This window comes from Brassica oleracea, chromosome C2 (genome assembly GCF_000695525.1).
Source record: "Brassica oleracea var. oleracea cultivar TO1000 chromosome C2, BOL, whole genome shotgun sequence".
NCBI lineage: Eukaryota > Viridiplantae > Streptophyta > Magnoliopsida > Brassicales > Brassicaceae > Brassica > Brassica oleracea.
In genome coordinates this window covers 50,861,026-50,871,696 of record NC_027749.1, presented here as the reverse complement: position 1 = coordinate 50,871,696, position 10,671 = coordinate 50,861,026, and the positions used below count along the sequence as shown (strand labels likewise).

The following is a 10,671-nucleotide window of genomic DNA, read 5'->3' as shown; positions in this document are numbered from 1 at the left end:
AAAAAAAAAAAAAAAAAAAAAAAAACTAAAGAAACTTATAAGATTTTTTAAAATGAAAAGAAAAATGTTAAAATCGATGGGTTAAGTAAGATGTCGTGCGAGACTCATTTTCTTTCATTTCTAGTTATATGTTCCGGACACACACACACACACCCGTGAGCTTTCTTTTCGCCTCTTGTTTTTTTTTTTCTTTGGTGCACCACATTCTTTATTCATAGTTTAAGTGATTACAAGATTAAAAGCATCATCGTACAAGACACGATGTGCAAACCAACAGGCTAACTCCCAAGCATATAAACCAACATAGAACAAGGATAGAGACACAAACTTGTGAAAGTTTGATAAAGCGTTATGCAAGATATCAAAGTTGCCACTTGCGATCCGATCTATAAGAGACTGATACCGCACTTCAAACTCTGCAAATAACGAACGATTAGTCACAGTAACATGTCGCAACACTATCCCAAACCTCGACTCTCAATCCGATGAGGATCGTTGCATCTACCGGTCCCAAGCGGACCTTCACATAAGATAGCAAACGGCTAGGACAAAGGTAAAATTTCTGAATTTTCAACACCGGAAGAAGATCACCTCTTAACAGGAGGGACTGTGGTGGAAAGATTCTCTCCTGTGAGAAGGAAGGGGATGATTATCTCTCTTGGCCCTGTGAGAGGAAGTTTTAATAAAATTACCCACAAAAGATAAATTTATAGGACTGCTTGATTGAAGCTTTAGAAGTCTCAATTTAAAAGATGATACTGAGCATTGACTTGAGCTCAAACTAGCAAGCTTCGGTTGACAAGCTCGAGACATATGAACTAAAGCGCTTGGATATAGTGCCTCACTGAATAATTGACGGTGGAGAGCAAGTGAATTTGACGATGAAGCACGAGCCACCTTTACACCGGCGTAGCAATAAAAACGCTTGACGAGATTTGGCGGAATGGCGGAAGCTGTGGCCAACAAAAGACTCTGGACACCAATATTACCGTATCGGAGCCAAAGAGTATCAATGAAACCAAAGTTAAGCCTTTTGTCACCTGAATCTGTCTTGTTATGGAAAGGAGAGCAAGCACCGGGCTTAGCAACTGTGAACGGTAATAGCGTTGAAAGGTGATTGGTCTTTGCGTCTTCTGACAAGAGTCGATTCGCTTCGGAGGATGCGGAGTAGAGCTCAGAGCAACCAAGGCTTGTAGATCTGGCGAATGAACATCGGAGAACACCAACACAGAAGCTTCGTTCACAACAAGATAAATTAGAACAGGTTTTCCCCATAGAGAAAAAGTTCATCGCCCACGAGGACGAAGAGAAGAACATATCTGACAGTATGGCGGTCTTTGGAGAACGAGATTATGCAGTACAAACGCAAACCTCAAAAGTCAGATCTGGTACCAGTGCAGCTGTGACGGACGGAGCTGGACTACAAGTGAGAAACAAGAGCCAACAGGTTTGGATATGGCAGTAACGACAGCTTGCACAACCATGAACAAAAGAAGAACTTAAGAAACCTAAGAACAAGAGACAAACTTGGAGCAAATCTATAAAAGAGACAAAGCGAGAACTAAGATAGAGAAACGGAGAGAAGGGACGGTGACGCCGGCGAGCTAAGGAGCTGCCGGCGTCGGAATCAATGGAAGACGCGGTTGCCTCGATTTGTGGGCTTGGGAGAGAAGACGATTTGTGGGGGACCACACAAGTCTTTGTTACCTTTTTCGCCTCTTGTTTGGTAATTTGAAGTAAGTCATAAAATTAAGAATAGAGATTATTTTCATCTGAGTTTATATCACAGATTAGATATTCATATGGTTATATGGTTAAACCATCATAGTCAGAGAGAGTTTCGCAGTGTTAATGCTCGATTTGGTGACTATTGTGGTGACATTTATGAGATATTCAGCTGAAGTATCTATTCACCCTATAAAGTTTTACCAAGTAAAAAAAACTAAACTTATCATCTGAACTTTTAAATTAACTTAAAACAGCACAAAATACTCGTAGTTTCTAAAAGACAACTGTTTTAAGATTTAGAAACTACAGCTTGACCCGCTCGTCCATGCATGTATTAATTTTCACCTTTATATAAATTGTTTAATGACATTTCTAAACATATAAGTTATATGGATATTTTTAAATTCCTACAAACCGAATCCGGAAGAATCCGAGTCCGAACCCCGTCCAAAATTTATAATATCCGAACAAAATTTAATTTTAAACCCAAAAATTTGATACTCAAAAAACGATCCTTACCCGAATGGATACCTAGATACCCATGTCTAACTAATTCTGTAAACAAATTATTAATCGGTTGAATTCTTGTAATGAATAAATCAATCTCATTCAAACTTGTGAAATTATTTTGGTTAACATAAAATAAATGCTGTCAAATTATTATGGAAAATATAATTAATAAAGTAAATAGGAAGAATGGAAAAAAAGAATGTAAAAGACGTAATAAAAACAATTAAAAATAAGTAAGTTATGTTTACACTAATTATTTTTACTCTCAAAAGAGTAAAATACACTTATACCCACAGAGTTAAGTAATATACACATAGAGTTTAGAGTTGATGGGTGAGTTAGGGTTTTTGGAATGTGAAATTTAGGATTCTAATAAGTATATAAATAAATACTTAAAAAATATAAAACATTTTTGAAAAATAGTTTCAAACATAATTTTCGATTTTCAAAAAGAAATTTTGAAAAAAATAATAAAAAAAAAATTCAAAAAAAAGAAATTCAAAAAAAAATTAAAAAAATGTTCGCATTTGAAAAAGTATAATTCGAAAACATAAAAGTCTTTTTCTATTGTTCGCATTTGAAAAAGTATAATTCTAATTATGTTTAATTTTTTATTTATTTAAATAATGATTTATTATATATATAAATAACAAGGATATAAAAGTCTTTTTCTACTTAATGAAGAATGTATTTTTGAAAATGTCCATTTACTGGTGGTAAAGATGAAAAGTGGTATTATGAAAATGGTAAACATAAAATTTTCCCATTGAATTATTTGGAAAAGATAATAAATAAAGTGGTTTTTTGGAAACTGGATATCTTCAACAGCATCATCGATCGCATACGCTAAAGGGTGTTGAGTTGGTCTTCGAGATTCCTATCAGGGGGCGGGAAACAAGTACTACTCAAGTCTGTCCTCACCGCTATCCCCGCCTATGCCATGTCTTGTTTCATGCTACCCACCTCTTTATGCAAACAGATTCAATCTATTCTCACCAGATTTTGGTGGGATTCGAAGCCTAATGTTAGGAAGATGTGTTGGGTGGCCTGGTCAAAGCTCAGGTTACCAAAGAATCTTGGAGGTCTGGGTTTTTGGGACATCAGATGCTTTAACCAAGCCCTCATGGCTAAGATAGCCTGGCGACTGATCCAAGAACCGCATTCACTCTTGGGCCAAATTTTGTTAGGAAAATACTGCATCACCGCGCCCTTGCTCGACTGCCACTGTCCCTCTTCTGCTTCTCATGGATGGAGGGGGATTATATGGGGTCGTGATCTTCTGCAACGAGGCTTGGGATGGAGTGTAGGCAATGGGGCTCAGATAAAGGTTTGGTCCGACCCTTGGATTTCCTTATCTGAGCCAATTACACCTATTGGACCTCCTCCTTCTATCGAGAGTAAAAGCCTTATGGTTTCTGATCTTATCCTCCGGGACTCAAAACGAATGGAAATTTGATATGATCAGACATCACTTGCCTCTGTATGAGGATAGTATTCTCCACCTGATCCCTAGCTCCTTCAACAAACAAGATGAGCTAATCTGGCTCCCTGAAGCCTCGGGATCTTATACTGCCAAATCAGGGTATGCCATTGCTAGAAAGTCACAACAGAACACGATGGATCCCACCTTCCCTTGGAGGAAATGCATCTGGAACTTACACACTCCCCCAAAGATCCAATCATTCCTATGGCGTGTAACCAATGGAGCCTTACCAGTGGGACATACCCTACGTGTTAGAGGGCTTCATGCTGAAGCAAAATGCAAAAGATGGGGCGAAATTGAAACACCAGTTCATCTATTACTTATGTACCCTTTTGCTGCCCGAGTTTTGGAAAAGGTTCCTGCCATGCACAAGCCTTCAGTAGACACGGCCCCTACAATGAGAGAACTGCTCATCAGTAACTCCCGGATGATCAACTTGCCACCTACCGGACTTTGCCGTGCTCCTATTTATCCTTGGCTTTATTGGCATCTATGGAAAAATCGGAACAGACTTGTCTTTGAAGATAAGTCTTGCACCGAACAGGAACTGATACTTAAAGCCCTGAAAGATGCTCCAATTGAGAGGAAGCTACTCAGGCCGAGAAGCGCACCTGCCCTCCCCTCGCTCATCCTTCTCATCCCCCTCCACTAACTGGCCTTAGATGCTATACGGATGGAGCATGGGACCCTGTCTCTGGTCACAGTGGACAAGGCTGGACGTTTATTGATTCCACCGGTGCCACTATCAGGCACCAATCTTGTAACCGACTTCACGTTGCTGCGCCTATCTTGGCGGACGCACTAGCGGTAAAGGCTGCTCTCCTTGATGCAGTCACTAATGATTTCTCTCGGGTGAACATCTTATCTGATTCGAAGTATCTTGTCAACCTCCTCAACTCCTCAGTCTCGACAGCCCTACTTCAGAGTGTCTTGTTTGATATTAGAGTCTTGAGTTGTAGGCTTGATTCTATCACCTTTTCTTTTGTCCTTCGTTTGGAAAACTTTATTGCAGATTCCTTAGCTAAGGCTGCTTTAAGCCACTCTGTATAACCTCTGTTTGGAGGTTAACTCTGTTTTATTAAGTAAGCAAGTAGTTCGTTCAAAAAAAAAGGAGAAATTAGCTTCTATACCAAAGAACTTTACCCTAATTAACTAAATACCAAATTCGCACTATTACAAACTATATATAAATCTTATTGACACTGCTACCCCTATAACTATTAAACTGTAATACGTCTTTCGATTATATCCTCAAAATCTTATAGTTTGATTTAGCAAATCTTATTTACCGCAAAATATCTTCTCACAAATCTTCTCATATCAAACTACATGTTATTCTTTGGTTTGACATTTTTTATTCGGGTGAACTGTTATTATGCAGGAAGGGTCAGGACAAAGAGATGAGAAGCTTTGGTAATGCAATGACAAAACTCAAGCTCATCAACTTCGCTGCATCTCCGGTGAAGCTCTCTGCATGCCGATGCGTCTCTGCATGCCGATGCGTCTCTGGTGAAGCCCGATGCGTCTCTGGTGATGCATGTTGCATCTCCGGTCAAGCTCTTCCGCCCAGCGTCTCCGGTGAAGCTCTCTGTTGCTGTGTCTCCGGTGTAGCTCTACCCTGTTGCATCTCCGGTGAAGCTCTCTGCCGCTATGTCTCCGGTGAAGCTCTCGGCCTCTGTGTCTCCAGTCAAGCTCTTCTACCCCTGTGTCTCCGGTGAAGCTCTTCGCCGCTGCATCTCTGGTGAAGCTCTTCGCCGCTGCATCTCTGGTGAAGGTCTCTGTCGCTGCGTCTCCGATGAAGCCCTAGGTTGCTGCATCTCCGGAAAAGTTCTTTGCCGCTGCGTCTCCACTTGATGTATATGCTATATATGTTGTAGGGTTGACATGTCATATAAGATCTATAAGATCTTCTTGTTCGTTAACCATGTAAATATTATATTGAATGTATAACAACTTTACAGTAAAAGAAATCCAGATTTAATCTCAAGTAACACATTTTGTAAAAGTGTATATATTATATTAGATGTTTAACAATTTGTGATGTACCAGCGAAAACATTACTTAAACATTATTCGTATATTCATTTCATATATCATAGCTGTGATCTTGATTCATATGATATCGATGAATGTGATATACATAATTCAAACAAGTGTATCCAAATAACTTCTTTGTTAACCGTGCAAATATTCTATTAACTTTCTAATAACTTGACGATTACAAACAAATCAGTTTTTATCTCATGTAACTCATTTTCTAACCGTGTATATATTATATCAGTTGTCCAACAATTTAACATTTCAAACGAATACATGTACATAAACATTGTTCATATATTCATTTAATATGTCATAGCTATGATCTTAATTTCTTATGGTATTAGCTTAAAATCATGAATCTGCTTAGCTGTATATTCAACTAAATACTCATCTAACAAATTATTATACCAGCTATAATTTAATAATACCGGCTATAATTTAACATAGCCACCTAAACGGTCATTTAACAAAGTAAGATCTTTCGGCCGTTGCTGCGTCTCCGATGAAGCTCTCGGCCGCTGCGTCTCCAGTGAAGCTCTCGGCATGTGTGTCTCTCGCGAAGCTCCCTGTATATGTGTCTCTCGCGAAGCTCCACCTATGTGTCTCCGAAGCTCTTCGCCTATGTATCTACTTTCTCACAATCAAACCCATACCAGTTTCTAAGTTTCATGGTCATCACACCGTTAAAGAAATAGAAAGGATCACCATGCTGTCACTGTTGCTCAAGTTATCGTCATGGTCATCACCAGATTCCAAGCCATCATTATCAAATGAAACGTTTGTGTTAGGTAATATGTTTATGGAGATTAACTTTGATTTGTTTTTGGCATGCGCCGGTTGCGTCAGAAATTGTGTGGAGGGGAAGTTATATGTACACACTGTTTTAATTGTTTACCGATGCAATCTAATAATATCCTCTAATATCTAAACAATATCTACGCATAATCTAAGCAAAATCTAAATAAATCTCTGATCCACCTACAAACCCTACGTACCTAAACCCGCGGAAGTCGAAACAACAACTGGTGAGGGCAATTTTGTAATCTGCCGTGTACCACTTTGTACACCTTTCCATTTCACGTACTGTTCTTGGCAAAGTCTTAATTTGAGCTTCTTTAGTGGGTTTTGACCTAATTTGCTCGTGGTTTAAATTAGTTAAAATGAAAGGAGGAAGATGTTATAAATCACTTAAAATAGGTATGTATTATTTTATACTTCAGTTTTAATAGAATAGATAATTCATAAATAAATGTTTAATAAGAACTCCTAAATCACTTATCATTTTTATGGCACTTAAGAAATTCTCATCAAATTAAGTAGTATATCTGGATAATTATTTTTGTAAAATTTAAGTTTATTTAACAGGTTGTTTATTGCGGTATGAATAGAGTCGATGGTTCTAATTTTTATTTTATTTTACTTGGTTAATCAATGAAAAAAAAAACGCAAAAAAAAAATTGTATGGAAGGAGCACAAAAGTTGAATAGTAACCACAATAAATAATGTGTAACCATGCATGTAAAATAATTATAAATCTCAACCATAATAAAGCTGTATGAGACATATATATATATATATATATATATATATATATATATATATATGAAATAAATGATGTGCTACGTAATATACAAGATAGAAACACAAATTTCAAGCATCACGCATAACAGCTTTATAGCGGAATAGATCCGTCATGACGAATGCAATAGCCAATAGGGATTGAAAAAGTTAACTAGACATTTTAAAGTTTTTTTTATTTTTTTTTATTTTTGCTAAAGTCACATTTCTAAAAATGCTAACTAGTTTAACTACTATTATTATACATATATAGTATAGTATATAGTTATTCTTGTCAAAATAATATATGCACTGTTTCATTTCTTATTTAGTTAGAAATATTATTCTTATTAAGACTATCTTTATATATAAAAGACAGTTATCTCTCTCCTGGTGAAGCCAGATGGGATTCCAGGTCACAAAGTCGATGCTTCAGGAGTCGATACTTATCCAACCGAATAAAAACACACGGTTTTATTTATTCTTCTGATGGGCTTCGTTCGCGTATTGTGGTATTGGGCTCTGAATTTGGAAGATCCATCCAGCCCGCTGAAATGTATGTCGCCTCTAGACCTAATACGGCTGAAGTGAATTTGTCTCTCCTCTTCGTGCGGCGGCGATGCAGTGACTTTTGTTACGGCTGAAGTGAATTCTTCTCTCCTCTTCGTGCGGCGGCGATGCAGTGACCTTTGCGTTTCCTCTCACGATCTGAAACCGTCGGATTTATGGCTTCGTCTTTAATCATGTTGATTCACTCCCCCTGCGATGTGTCTTCAAAGCGTTCTTTAGATCTAAGAGGCGTGTGGGTTCAATATAAATATAGGGGAGAATCCTCTCCTTGATTGTGTGGAAGAAAGCATTGCTTCGTTTTCCTATAGAGCCACCAGAGGAGCGGGTGTATGATCCACAAGGTCAAGGCGTAAAGCTCGAGTCCGAAGAGGAAGTTGTTGGAGAGAAAGGCGACAAGTCTTGGTTGAGAGTCTCTTTGGCATCTCAAAAATTACGGGAGAGCATCTCAGCTAGGTCAGTAAGAAAATAAAATTTAAAACATCTAAGCAGTGAGTTAAGTGTCAAGAAAATTGCAACTTATAATCGAGTTTTTGTTGCAGTCTGATGAAAGGGCTTTATTATTGTGTGATATACATAAGATCAGGGGACTACCATCAGATATACTCTCTGGCTGACTGGAATGCATTGGTTCGTCGACACTTTGCAGGTTTGGTTACACTCTAATCTCTCATTTAAGTAGACAACCTATGTGTGAATGCATCTTAGTAACGATTGATATCTCTCTAATTTCTATAAACAAGTAATTTTACAGGCCGTTTGTTTCCTGTGAATGAGCATGCTATGAGAACGATAAAAATCTCTATGTTGAAAATGAAAGGATAATTATTTCTTTGTTTCATTGTAAACGTACCAAATATGTGTAGCCTTTTCTTTTGATCTCCAGACATTGATCATCAGCTGTTAATCTGATTGAGCTGTTAATCTGTTTGAGAACAGGTCGTACTTGAAGAGATTTGGAAACAAGGTTTTATGGCACTTGCTGCTGTTGGTGCTACCAACATTGGGTCCATTGAGGTAAAAGTCTAAGCCAACGACATTGCTGACGTTTGCTATCGCAGCTTTCCATCGAACCTGAACTAAGAACACACGAGCCAAAGAAGAAGCTGTTTCATGCCGCCTCTTTGATAGTGTGGAAGAAAACATTGGTTCGTTTATGTATTTACAAACGTTAATGGTTACACCTCCTCTATATCCTAATAAGTCATTTAGTTTTTTTCCTGCAATTGCTTAGGTTCCAAATTTAGGTTCTAATACTATCTAAAGTAAGGTATGCTTTTCAAGAAATATATGAGTTTCCCTTTGTCAATTACACAACTTTCGTTGGTCTACTCACCCTCAATATTATATTTCTTCCTTGCAAATGCTATTATACAGGTTAATATGAATCTTAATTTTGGTCTCAGGCGTAAAATCAGAATGTAATGTCCATTCACGGTCATGCTTTTAAGATAATTGCATATATTAATATATTAGATTCCTTGCGTATGTTATTTTATTTTGATTAATAATATTCCTTTGGTTTTCCTTTATTAAAGATTCAGTGTACGAAAACAAGTTCACTTTTTGATTAAGATCATTGTGAGTTGATGAGATGTGACTATCCATTATCAATGTATAACTCCTTTCAAAATGTAAGAACATAAGATCTTTTTTGTTGGTCAAATGAACATAATATCTATTATGATAATTTTTCGCAGAGTAACATATATATTCAGACAAAAGGTTATAAAATATTATTCTATAAATGGTTAATTAACTAATGCATAAGTTAACATGCACTTTCTTTAGAATGATTGCAGGACCAATTATTCTATAAATAGTTAATTAATTTATGTATAAGTTAAAATTCACTTTCTTTACAATGATTTCAGGATCAATGATGTAGAAAGTGAAATAAATTATATCTATGATCAATATTTTAAGATGGAAAAATCTAATTTTATACAATTACAATAAAATGTATATTAACAGTTAACTATATATTTAAATTATTGTATCAAAACGTTTAAAATAAAAAACTATTATATAAACCCGGCGCCAACACCCCTAATTGTTTAAAATGCGTAAAACAAAAACAATGAATAATTTAAAATGATTTTATAATTGTTTAGCTACTTATATTTTTATAATAGATTGTAATATTTATAAATAAAATTAACATATGAAATATATAATCATGTTGTAATTAGAGAGTTTAGAGACTGAATATTTCTGTGTTATTATTAATGAACAAAGGGGGTTCCTTATATAAGGATTACAAGATAAAGATAAAAGGAAAGTGTATATATCCTTATCCAAGAGGAAATAAGAAAACTACTAAAACATAGGAAAATGAAACTATCTATATCCTAAGTCAGTTAAGGTTTTGGCCAATTCTCTCTCCTCCTTGCAGCCGCGGTTGGGCTTGATGTGGCCGACGGGCTTTCTCCTCTTGTCTTGGTTAATGACAATCCACTCCATGATTTATAACACTCCTCCTTGGATGCCATAACCATACATAATTTGTAGTACGCTTCATGTTGCCTCGTTAAAACCTTATCAGGAAAACCCAGTGGTTATATATATAAAATCGTGAAACATCAAAGCAAATCATAAAGCAATAAGACAAGTCGTATCAAAATTTAGTCCTTGAGACAATCAGAAGTCTCAAAGTCTATCTAGTCATCTTTAGCAATGTCGGAATCATTATCGGCCTCATATCCGGAATCGTGAACCATGTTAGCCTCCGGGTTCTTGTTCTTTAGACTTTCTTGGTAGAGCTCACATAAGTGCTTAGGGTTTCCA

General features: G+C 36.7%; 1 long non-coding RNA gene across 1 annotated transcript; it reads left to right on the top strand.

The window, feature by feature from the left end:
- The first annotated feature begins 8,176 nt into the window (after positions 1-8,176).
- Positions 8,177-9,214, top strand: LOC106326469. The gene is made up of 4 exons (XR_001267245.1): positions 8,177-8,340; positions 8,427-8,533; positions 8,824-8,901; positions 8,946-9,214. It is a non-coding gene; the product is annotated as an uncharacterized LOC106326469 (long non-coding RNA).
- The last annotated feature ends 1,457 nt before the right edge of the window (positions 9,215-10,671 follow it).